Here is a 12,401-nt window from a genome sequence, read left to right on the forward strand (position 1 = left end):
TTCCCAGAGTGCGGGCCCCTCCTCTCAGGAAATTCCTGGAAAATATCAGGCTTCTTGGAGGGGAGATCTCCTAACCACAGCGCCAGCAGGGAACGAAGCCACCACAGCCCATCCATCATTCTGCTGCCCTCCCCCAGTCTGTGGGTTTGTGTGGGGCTGAACGTGGAGGTGTTAGTCTCCCTCAAGCACCAGACACACAGTCCTGAAGGGAACAGGGTGCAGAGTACGGTGTGGGGTGGGGCATCCCAGCATGCTTTGGGGAGGAGGCAAATGACTGGTCCAGGGCAAGGGAAGATGTTGAAACCTGATAGGTGAAGAGGCAGGAAGGGTGTTCTGGGCTCTGAGGCAGTGTGAGCAAGGCTGGGGACTTAGGAGCACAGGACAGTGCTGGGGTGGGCAAGGACCTGATCCATCTAGCTAAGCCCAAGGGAAACATGGTCCTGCCAACATCCTCAGAAGGCCTGGAAGATAGAACACAGCCCCTGCCTCACCACACTCAAATGGCAGGTACAGTATTCTACCTGCTAGGAGCCCAGACAGAGGCAAGGACATGGCCTCTGGGAGTCCCCAGGCTGCACAGAGGATAAGTCACTTCCTTAGAGCACTTCAAACCTAATGAAGAAAGATTTCCAGGTCCTTCCTACCTCCCCTGGGCCTTAGGGTTCCTTGAATCCCTTCCTCAAAAACCCCATTCATTTTCTGAGGAAAGTCAAGCTCAGGCCACAGATAAGTTCTCCTTACAAAACAGGTCTTTAAACTATGGAAAGGCTTGGCCTGATCTCCGGCTTAGGAATGCCACAGTCACAGAAGAGGGAATCAACACGAGGGGCTCACTTGAGGATGGGTTGTGTCCAGAAACCGTCCTGCCCAAGGCCAGGATCTGACGACGGGCTAGATCCAGTATTTGCTCCCTCTCTTGGGAATAATAGTTTTCCAGATTAAAAAAAAAAAAAAAAAAAACAGGCAAAGAAACAGCCCTCCAGACATGCCAAAGGCAAGATGCAGAGGAAAATGGTAGCAGTGAGTGAACACGCCATGAAATCAAGGTTCCCTGTGTCCTCAGCTCTGAGGCCAGAAAGCTGCCCAGCTGGAGGAAGGCTGCCCCAGCCCCAGCATCAAAGCTGTTAAAACACACCCCATTCCTAGGTTACCTGTTGTACCGCCCAGCTCCTCCCAGCTCTGAAAGAGCTTCCTCTTTGGATACTGAGACAAGCCAGCTCCTGGTGGGGTACTTCCACTGTACTTTAGTTTGGCTTGTAAAACAAAGATGAAAGAATAGAGCAAGAACAACCCAGATAGGCCTACCTGAAGCTTGGCCTTAGAGGTGGCTTCAGAGCTGACCCTCCTTCCTGTCCTGCTTGAGGCTCTGCTCTGTACCTGGGGTTGAGGGACACTTCCCGCTGTGTTGGGGTAGGTGGGGACAGCACCAGCTGGGCTGCCCTGGAAAGCAGGGTGGGGACATCCTGCCTCATTGTTCCTGGTCCACTTGTTTTCCAGAAATCTATCCCATCATTCAGAAGAGTAAATGGTGAGATCAAGGCCCTCCTGACTGGGTCAGAGGCTGGCTCAGGCCTTAGACAAAAAAAAAAAAAAATATGTCAGGAAGATCTTACCAATGGAACAGGGTTCACCAGGCCCTTGCTGGGCCAGGCCACGTCCCTGTAGGCACAACAGAAATCAGGAGAGAAAGGCCTGGTGATGACTGGATTCTCCATGGGCCTTTTGCATTCTGGCATCAAGGAAGACTGAAAGTTATATATTTCATCCGGGGCCCTGTTTTGGTGGCTGTGCCCATCCGTTTAGATGGCTAGCCTTCTGTTAGATCCAGTGGCCTAGCAAAGTGTCTTAGTAAGAGTTGACATTGCTCTGAACAGACACCATGACCAAGGCAACTCTTACAAAGGACAACATTAAATTGGGGCTGCCTTACAGATTCAGTCCATTATCATCATGGCAGGAGCATGGCAGCATCCAGTCAGGCATGGTGCAGGAGGAGCTGAGAGTTCTACATCTTGTTCCGAAAGCAAACAGGAGAAGACTGGCTTCTAGGCAGCTAGACAAGGGTCTTAAAGCCCATACCTATTCCAACAAGGTCACACCTCCAAATAGTGCCACTCCCTGGGCCAAGCATATACAAACCACCACAGAAAGCATATGATTATTATTCTCCAAGAAAGTGCTATCCATGACCATTCTCTGCTCAGCACCCCCCTCAGGGATGGCCATTGCTTTCAGGAGTGTTTTCCCACCCTGATACATCAGTCCCCTCTTGAGGACTCTCAGGGCACACAGTAAACAATCCCATCTTTGAGAACCCCTGAGGCGACCTAGCTCAGGGGTTTGGATGTTTTGTTATTTCTCAACCTTATTTGACCACAGGATCCCTTTGTCACAGGACACATAGTTATGAAAATGTCCCATATGTTTTGGGAAACATTACAGTCAAGTTTCTCACAGGTAGGTTTTTGTTCCTGTCCGAGGCACCCGAAAGGAAGCCAGAGGATAAAAGGAAGAAGGAATTGTCTGAACTGTGTGCGTTCTACACACATGAACCCCAAATCAGTCTGCAGATCCTTTTTGTCTAAGGGAGTTTGCTTTGAGTTTCCAACAATGCGTGGTTACTTGATGAAAGGACTTTGATGCTAAAACAAAGTTTGAGGTCTGCTGCGGTCTGCACACTGATGTGCCCTGAAATTAGTTCCCTGACCAGATATCTGGCTGTCCCTCACCTTAAGGTTAGGAGAATAGTTCCTAACCACAGGAGGCTTCCAGACTCAGGAGGAGGCAATCGTGGCTAGCACAGAACCACCAAGGAACGCCACCTGTGCCTCAATGCAGACAAGAGTCCTATGTTTGAGCTGCAGGAGGTCTGAAGAACACCAATTAGGGAGCAGGGGGAGTGGAGCCACCCCTGAGCCATCTGTAATGGCACCAAGACATGGTTCAGGCCCAACTAGTATGAAGTTTGTTCCCTTTACTTCTTGGGGTTGATTTTTCCCACCCTGGGCTAGAAAGATGGCTCAGCAGTTAAGAGTACTTGTTGCTCTGTCCTGAGGACTGGCAATCTGACCCTAGTTCACAAACGCCTGTAACTCCAGTTCCACAGGATTTGGTGCCCTCTTCTGGCCCTTGTGGGCACTGCACACACAAGTACAGAATCACTCACACAGGCACACACATTTGCACACAGACATAAAAATCAAGAAAAAGAAATGTTTGGTGGTTCTGCTCTGTAAATGCCAGGTCTTTCCAAGCTCACTTCCTGAGACTCTGCTCAGAACTGGCTGCATCTCCTGGTTTTACTTCCAATATTTTCAAATATTCATTCCTATCTCCTGTGTGTTTACCTCGTTGTGCTGCCTTTATGTAAATTCCTTTTTTCCAGCTCTGTGTCACCCATGGTGTGGAAATCTCCTAGTATCACTTGTTGTTTTGAGAATGCTATGGTCTGGCTTTTGAAATTTAAACTCCAAGAACTCTTAAGTCTGTTTAAGGTAACAAATGCTGGGGGGTCATGAGTGGGATTACCAGGTCCATGGGCTGCTGCTAGCTCCCCCACAGCCTCACTAGGTCTCCTGCAGTAACCCAGTGTTCATGTTATCTATGCACACCTCAACAGCCTAGCTAAGGAAGGTGAAAGCAAAAGCTACGCAGCAGAAGGAAACATTGAGGAAAAACACTGCTCTGAACATTTTCAAATAACCTCCCAGCTGTCTACCATAGACCGTAGGTAATACTATTTCTGTTGTGAGAATTCTAATTCTTCTAACACCCTTGGGGAACCCCTGGGAACCAGCCCTAGCCCTCCCTAAACCTTGGTTATTCACACGAGGCTGTGCCCCTCAGAAGCATCAGGAATTTGGTTTTTTTTCTCTGGTCTGTCCTCCAATCATCCTGTCCTTTTCTATCTGCCCTCCTCTTCCCCTTCCCCTACTCCAGGGCAGGATCTAGGCTGCCCCACGCCTGGACCTAGATGAAAGCCAAACAATGGCTGCTGAAGCTGAGAGTGAGGGAGGCCGTGGGAACAGCCAAGGTTCTGGAGTGAGGGACCAGAAAGGGGAGGAGGAAATGGGCAGTTAGACAGGCTGGGTGTCCACCCCAGCCTTGCCCTGGAAGTCCCACATCCGAAGCTGGTGGAAACCAGCCTGTTTCCCTTGGATGGCCCCCGCTGGGCCTCTCATTCATTCAACAGCTATTTACTGGACACCTACTAGGTACTAGGCTCTAAGCCAGGAACAACCTTGCCCCTGGGGACAGTCCCTTAAACGCTGAAAAAACATTCACCACTGTTGGCCCTGGACTCACCCCACGGCAGCAAGGCAGAGGTCAATGCCTCCTGACTGCTCAGAATGGGGCCCAGAGAGCTGCCATGACGTCTGCAGGGGTTCACAGCAGGGTGGGCTTTGTCCCTCTCTGTCTCAAGCAACCCACCCCCCACCCCCCCCCCCCCGGACATCTTCTCTAAAGGCAGATGGTTAGCAGAGGTTACTTTGCCTCTTTCTCTCCCACTCTGTCCCCAAGCCTGGCCTTCTCATGTGTAGGACTCTAGAGTACTGGGGCAACTACCTTTACCCTGAAAAGTTGTTCTAGGAGCTTTGCTGCTTATCAGCCCTCCCCCCAGCTTCCACAGAATTCCCAAATCTACCATGGCAATTGCTCAACTTTCCACTGGATGGCCATTGGGACCGCTTTGCCATCTTTGCTGAAAGGCAGAAAGGCCTGGAAAGTTTGATGAGCAATTTTTCTCGGAAACTGCAAACTCCATGCTTTCAAATGCGGCTTCGAGAGCTGGCCATTGGCTTCTGCTGGATGCTGGTCTTTCTGCTTATCTGTGTTTCACAGGGTGTGTAAATCAGTCTAGAAATTCCCAGTTTCCGTCGGGAGGAGGAAACCCGAGAAAGTAACAGGGCTCTTTGCTTTAATCTTCCCACTATGTCCCTACTAGGAGCTATCTCAAATAACTAGGTTACTTTGAGCCAGCACCAGGCCCTGTTCAAAATCAGTTGGTCACAGAGAAAGACTGCCAGGTGGTTCCTCAGAATACACACATCTTACTTAAGTCATGTGTACACACCAATGTACACAATCACTCTACACTACGGTTTGATTGGGTTGGGTTGGGTTGGGTTGGGTTGGGTTGGGTTGGTTTGGATTGGGTTGGTTGGGTTGGTTGGGTTGGGTGGGTTGGGTTGGGTTGGGTTGGGTTGGGTTGGTTGGGTTGGGTTGGGTTGGTTGGGTTGGGTTGGTTGGTTGGTTGGATTGGGTTGGGTTGGGTTTGGTCTGGTTCATACACTCCAGGCTGGTCTTGAATGTAGCTAAGAACAATCTTAACTTTCTGCTCCTCTTGCCTCCTGACTGCTGGGATTACAGGTGTGTGACATCATGCCTGGTTTATCAGACTGAGCATTGACTCTTGGGACTCTTTCATGCTAGGCAAGCACCCTACATTTTTAGCCCCCATAACACCTTTTTTACATGCTTCCTACAAACAGTTATGTATACTTCATATATTCATGCTAAATGCATACATATACGTCTATGTTCTACAAACATATCTGCTATATGCCACATACACATCACTCATACCATCTTGATTTTATATGAACATTCACTTGGGACATCGGCATGCATTGTAAGTACTGTATTAATAAATATACACAGCAATCAGGGGGCTGGAGAGATGGCTCAGTGGTTAAAAGAGCACTGGTTGTTCCTTCAGAGGACCAAGATTTAATTCCAAAACCCTACATGGAGACTCACAACAATCTGTAACTCTAATTCCAGGAAATCCAATGCTCTTCTGGCCTTTGAGGGCAGTAGGCATGCATGTGACACACAGATAAACATGCAGGCAAACACACCCATACACATCAAATAAATAATTTTTTTAAATTAAGGAAATACCCACACATTTTGCAAACATACTCCTCTAGTTTTCTGATTAAAATTCTTCTCAAGGTGTGTAGTTCTAAACTAGTTATGATCCAGAACTCAGAGGTAGAGGCAAGAGAACCAGAAGTTCAGGGCCAGCCAGTTATGATGTGCCCTTAAATCTTAGAACTCAGTAGGCAAAAATAGGCAAATCTTTGTCTGAAGTGGTCAGGTCTCCATAGTGAGTTCTAGGCCAACTAGGGCTACATAGTAAGATCCTATCTAAGGAAAAAGGTGGGGTGGCTGGAGAGATTGATTCAGTAGTTAACACTGTTGCTCTTTCAGAGGACCTGGGTTTGATTCCCAGTACCCACAAAGAGGCTCACAACCATCTGTAACTCTGGTTACTGGGAATCCAGTGGCCTCTTCTGGCCTCCAAAGGTACCAGGTGCACATGTGTTACAGAGACATACATGTAGGCAAAACATCCATATAATTAAAATGAAGAATTCTTAACATTTTTGAAGAGCTCAGGGCTATCCTCAGCTACAAAGCAAGCATGAGGCTAGCCTGGGGTACTTATGACCCCATGATACAACTCGTCGATTCCCCTCAGTCTGTTCTCTATTGTTCTCTACTGGCATTTTTTTTTTCCTGTTTCGGAAACAAACAAAACAACTAACTTTTCTCCTTACTTATCTATAAATAAATGCAGCCGGGCATAAATTTCTCAAAATTCCAGAAAAACAAACAGGTTTGGGGGTGCCTACCCTTCCTCTTTCTCTTGCTCGTGCCTTTGTTTGCATGAGGTCAGGCGTCAGATGCCTGGAGACACCTGTCTTCCATTAGATGTTTGGCCCTGGGGGGAACACACAAGATTTGTCACAGTAATAGGAGAATCATTTCTCACAGACTGTTGGTCCTCTGCCCACTGTTGGGGCACAGGATATCACGGAGGGTGTAATGACGTTGGTAGAGACAAGGCCGTAGCACGCATCACTAATTGATCACACCATCTGTCTCGCTGAGCTTGGTTTTGGCTTTATGGGCTTCTGCAGAGTGCCTAGCCTTACCAGCTACTTGAGGCTGACAAGAGAGATGGGAACTGCGTGAACCCCAGTGAGTCCCATGTCCTCGTTCTATGGGGGAAGACACTGTGGCCTGAGAGGTGATTTTTGTGATGTCACACACTCCACACTGCTCAGCCAAAATGAGGAGACCCTCACAGAGGCTCTTGCCCACGTTGAACTCCATAGACATGGTCTCCACAAGGACAGGTGCTTCCTGTGCGAACAAGAAATGGAGACAAGGGAGGCCAAGCAGGCCTGAAACTCTCCAGATATAGGGGACCCCTGTATGTCACCTTGGCCATCTTCACTAGGACAAACTGAGGGCTTCTGCTCACTTCATGCACAGCCCTTCGGACACTTCAGTCCCAGGCCTCTGGGCACACTTCCACAGCCCACGCATTTCCCTTCTGGGGCGCTCATCTTTACCCTCCCCATCCCTCCCCCCTCCCCCAAAGCTTTTGCAACCTTACTAATCTCACCAAGTGCCTCTCCCCATTCTTGGTACCTCACAAGCAGGTATCAGTCCCTACTCTGACCCTTCCTGGCCCTTTAACTGGTCATCACGTTTAATCCCACAACCTAACCAGAAGGGGATCTTAGGGCCATGTCTGGACTCCTGTTGTGCCTCTCCCAAGAGCACCCTCTCTACTTCCTCCTCTGCTTCCTACTGTGGACATCACTGCATCTCCTTGCCTCTCAAGCACAATGCACCTCCAGCTAAGTCCCACACTTTGTTTCCATGCTTTGCTCACAATCAGACCTTGCTTGCTGTTGTTCGCAAAGGCAAATGGTATTTTGCTTTTTATCACCTTCATGGGGTTGCTTTGAAGAGCCAGCTCCCTTTTCTAGGAAGAGCCAAGACCCATCCCCAGGACCCCATTGCCTCCTATCTGCTCTGGGGATGTCTGTCTGCTCACTGAGAAGTGCTCCAACAGGATTAGGATGCTGAAGACAATTCTGGTGACCAAGGCACATGCAGGTGACAGTACCCTGCGTCCAGTATGCTCAGTCTTGGTACAGCAGCTGCTGTAGGCAGCATTAATGGGGTGCTGGGGGGGGGAGACTCGTTCTGGGAGGCCCCGTCCTGGAGCCAGCTGGACACACTGCTGTGCCACCTGTGCCTCGGCTTACAGCCTGGGATGGGCATCAGGGCTGCCAGGGACATTCTTTTCCAGGGTTGGGACGAACACAGCTTCCCTGAGAATTGCAGGGCAGAGGAGGAGAGGGTGTGAAGAGGAGCTGTGAGGCTCAGCATCTGGGTCACTTCACACGGGGACAGATGCTGACTTGTAGACCAACCGACCGACCAACAGGCAGACAGACAGACAGACAGACAGACAGACAGACAGACAATGTGGCATGTGTGCTCATTCTTGTCATACAGATTCCACACTCAGTTACACTCTACACCGTGGCGCCTGCCCACCCACCTCTGCCAAGCAGCACGGTCAAAGCCGCCACTGGATTCTTCCAAGTAGTGATCAAGGAGGAAGCCGCAGCAGTGCAGGGCAGAGCAGGACCAGCTCAGCCTTCAATCAAAGGAAGGTCCTCGAGTTCTAATGTCATCACTGCTAAACTAGGAAGGGCAAACCTGGAACTGTCCTCATCTGCAGTCTTATGGCTGGGAAGGTAGCTCACTGCCCAAGTACAGAGTACATGTGAAATGCTAAAAAAGAATTGTCAGCAACCTGTGCAGGACCCAGAACCAAGAGTCCATAGCTCAGTCAAATCCAGTCCCAGCAACCCCACGATGGGAAAATACCAGGTCTGAACCCAAGAAGTCTGGGTTCTCAGCCTAGTTCATCTTTGACTTTGAGGCTTCCTAGTCTCTGTGCTACAGGGCAGTGCCAGCCTCCTTCCAGCCTTAAATATGCCCATGAAGAATTGGGATACTTATGTGGAGGACCTCTAGATGAGAGAGGATGGGCAGGGAGTGTACTGGGTTCTTCTCTTGTTGCTGTCCCAACATACCTGGTAGTTGGAACAAACAGGCAATCATGGCAGAGTAGACACAGCAGTGGGAGCATGAGGCAGCTGGTCACACTGCATTTGTAGTCAGGAAGCAGAGAGAGGTGGTGCTGGTGTTCAGCTCACATTTTCCTTTATATTCACTCTTTTGCTCCCGCCTATGGACTACTGCTGCCTACATCTAGCGTGGGTCTTCCCACATCCATTAACCCGGTCTAGCATTGCTTCGCAGGCATATGCAGAGGTTTGATGTCTCCTGGGTGATTCTAGATCCTGACGCTAATAATCAATATTAATAACTGCAGAGTGAAAGGAGAAGAGACTAGGAAGGAGAGGAGATGCCAGGGCAGCAACGTCTCAGGGCACAGGAAAAAGGAGCCTTCTTCCACCATTGCTTCCAGAGGACACTGCCTGTGCCCACCCCACTCGGAACCACCAAATTCCAAGTGAGCCTTCCCATCAGAATTTTCAGCCCCTGCCTGAGACCCAGACCCCAGGACTGGTTATGGTGATTTATACAGCAACACATGGACTCATCTGGTGAGATGATCCACAGGAGGCACCTGGACCAGCGGCAGCAAGGGGCCAGCATTGCTGAGTTACTCTCCTGAGACCTATTTCCGACAGTCCCGCTTTCCTATTTCCAGGGATTTCTTGCCATCTGAGGCACAGACTAAATGGACTTCTAAAGTATATCATGATTCATTAAGTCATTTCTTGCCTCTAGACTTTTTGAAAAACGTGTGTGCTTTTTTTTTAATGATCAGAAAAAGATGCCTTTGTGTGTATTAACCCTTTCTACCGTATGTCCTATCCATATGACAGGTTGTGTCTGTGCATAGGGATCTAAGCTACACTCAGCAAGTTATGAAGCCAAGCTATTTCTACCAGTGCCTATCAGTGTCATATTGTGGGACTTCACTCCATTCTTGGTCCTACCCATCAGTGGTGCATCATGGGACTTCGCTCCACAAGAGTATTGTGTTGTGGCAGGGAAATGTTAGAGATTCCCAAGACCATACATAGGAGCCGGTCTGATGCGACTCACAGCAGGGTCTTTATTCTATTCAATCTAGTTCAGCCCCCTGACCCCCAATGCACCACCATCACAAAGGTCAGTTTTGGTGGTGGGGGAGCCCCAAATATCTATTGGGGCAAGGCATTATATAGTAAGCATCTAATTGGAAAGCTACTGTGGCCTTTCACATAATTCGTTGGTGATGGGAGTCATGTCATAAACTTAACTTCTGCTCTTTCTGCATTGGTGATCATCAGGCAAGGGGTGGGCTTGTAACCTGGAGTGCAAGTTTGTTGGGAGAACAATCAGGAGACACTGATCTTGTTGGGGATTAGCTTAGAGACTGGAGCTGGGCTCAGGTTTTGTTGGAGGGTAGGCAACTTGGAAACTAATGCTATACCAGCCTGTTAGTCTACCTGAGTTCAAACTTAGGTCAGGTTCTCTAAAATGGAGTCTGAATTTAAAAGCTTTGGCCTCTCAGTTGCATCATGGGACTTTGCTCCACCCTTGGTTTTAAACACACACTAGCTTGCACTGAGCATGTCATCCCGCCACTCAAAGCCAGTCAGTGCTGCCACACACACACCTCGGCTTAGGCTCTATTACACAATAGGAATTGCAGTGTTGCTACTGCGTGTACAGGTTTTCTGCTCTTACACAGACATGATGGTTTAATTACAAAAACCAGACTTTCAATATTCTCCATCATCGTTCCCCGGCATGTTGAACCTGCAATCTCTGGATTGTATTGTGTTAGAATGTTGATCTTAAAACTTAACCCTTGACTTGAATGATATAAATCATTTTTTTAAACGTTCAATGAATTTTAGTTTGGAGAATTGGCCAGATTTTCCAAAATGGCCCTAAACATACTTCTGCCTTTTTATGGTATGAAACTATGTGATGTGGTATTCTTAGCATTGACAATTATAAAATTAAAACATTAGTCAACTCTGTGAAACATCAAAGATGCTCTATGTGCTTGTCTTAGTTAGGGTTTTACTGCTGTGAACAGACACCGTGACCAAGGCAACTCTTATAAGAACAACATTTAATTGGGGCTGGCTTACAGAGTCAGAGGTTCAGTCCATTATCATCAAGGCAGGAACATGGCAGCATCCAGGCAGGCATGATGCAGGAGCTGAGAGTTCTACATCTGAAGGCTGCTAGCAGAATACTGGCTTTCAGGCAGCTAGGATGAGGGTCTTAAAGCCCATACCCACAGTGACACACCTATTCTAACAAGGCCACACCTCCAAATAGCGCCACTCCCTAGGCTGAGCATATACAAACCATCAACAGTCCTGCAGTATCAAACATCCAGCCACATCCATATTCCTTCTGAAAAATAAACAAGTACACCCAATCTCAGCGGCACATAGCTCTGCTCTCCTCTTTAATAAATGGGAAGATTATATGTTTCATTGTAAAATTCATTTCTTTGGGATTTATTTCCAGTAAATGTTTGGTTTGCATGCTTAGCTTATCCACCTATATGCATTAACCAAGATCATGCAAAACTGTCCTTGATGGTGAATGGTAAATTTCAAGAAGCCGGGTGATATACAGCAAAGCTACTAAGTTCTATACATTTATCTACTACCCCTTACCTGTTCCACACTCTGGCAAGGTCCCTCATTCTCCTCTCTACCAATACCTATCTATCCCCATAGGCAACTGTTCAGACCTTAATTGCCTCTCCCTGGTTTAGAATTTTATATAAATGGAATCCTACACGTATTCTTTGTCTAATTTCCATCTTTGTGTTTTTAAAGGTTTGCCTGAGTTGGCACGCAAGCTGGTACCTCATTTCTTTTCTTACTGCTGTGTAAATTTCCATCTTATAAAGAGAAGTCATTTGTCTAGTCATTTTCTCATTGGTGAATATTATCTAGAATTGCGGATTAAAACCACAATCACCAGAAGAGCCAAAATGAAACAGGTTGACATTACTAAGTGTCGGCAAAGATGTGGCAGCCGGAGCCCTCATTATCTGGGTGTGGGTGTGTGCAATAGAGCAAGCATCACTTCTCAGCATTGACTCAAAATGAGCATACACTCCTTTGAACCCAGCAATTCATCTATTCCCAAGAGAGAGACAGCTTATGTCAGCTAAAGGACTGAATGTGTGCCAGAATGTTCTTGGCAGCTTTATTGATAATTCCACACTGTGTGAACAGCATACGAGTTCTCATAGAGCAGGACCGGCCCTATAGGAGGTAGAGCTAGGGTGTCCTGGTGCACATTCCTTGTGTGAACTCACTATTATTTCCTTGGTGTCAATTCTCAGAAGCATTTGGCTCCTGTCACAGCTCAAACTTCATTACACATTGCTAAACTGCCCCCAGAGTCTCCCCCTCTCCTGCTCTTCACCTGTGCCTGTGGTGGGGAGCTTTCCCAAACCCCAAAGCCACCCTGTTTACATATGCCCACCCTGGAATGCAGGCAGCCCAGGCTTTGTAGAAGGGAGCAGA

At 48.1% G+C, this 12,401-nt stretch overlaps 1 long non-coding RNA gene across 2 annotated transcripts in view; it reads right to left on the reverse strand.

Annotated features, from left to right (window-relative positions):
* Gm35551 overlaps positions 1 to 12,401 on the reverse strand; it is a 63,824-nt gene that overhangs the window by 24,802 nt on the left and 26,621 nt on the right. For both annotated transcript variants that reach the window (XR_385838.3, XR_001782271.2), the window contains exon 2: positions 1,306 to 1,572. This is a non-coding gene — a long non-coding RNA (predicted gene, 35551). The remainder of the gene's footprint in view (positions 1 to 1,305; positions 1,573 to 12,401) is intronic.

Source organism: Mus musculus, chromosome 17, assembly GCF_000001635.26.
Source record: "Mus musculus strain C57BL/6J chromosome 17, GRCm38.p6 C57BL/6J".
Classification (NCBI taxonomy): Eukaryota; Metazoa; Chordata; class Mammalia; order Rodentia; family Muridae; genus Mus; species Mus musculus.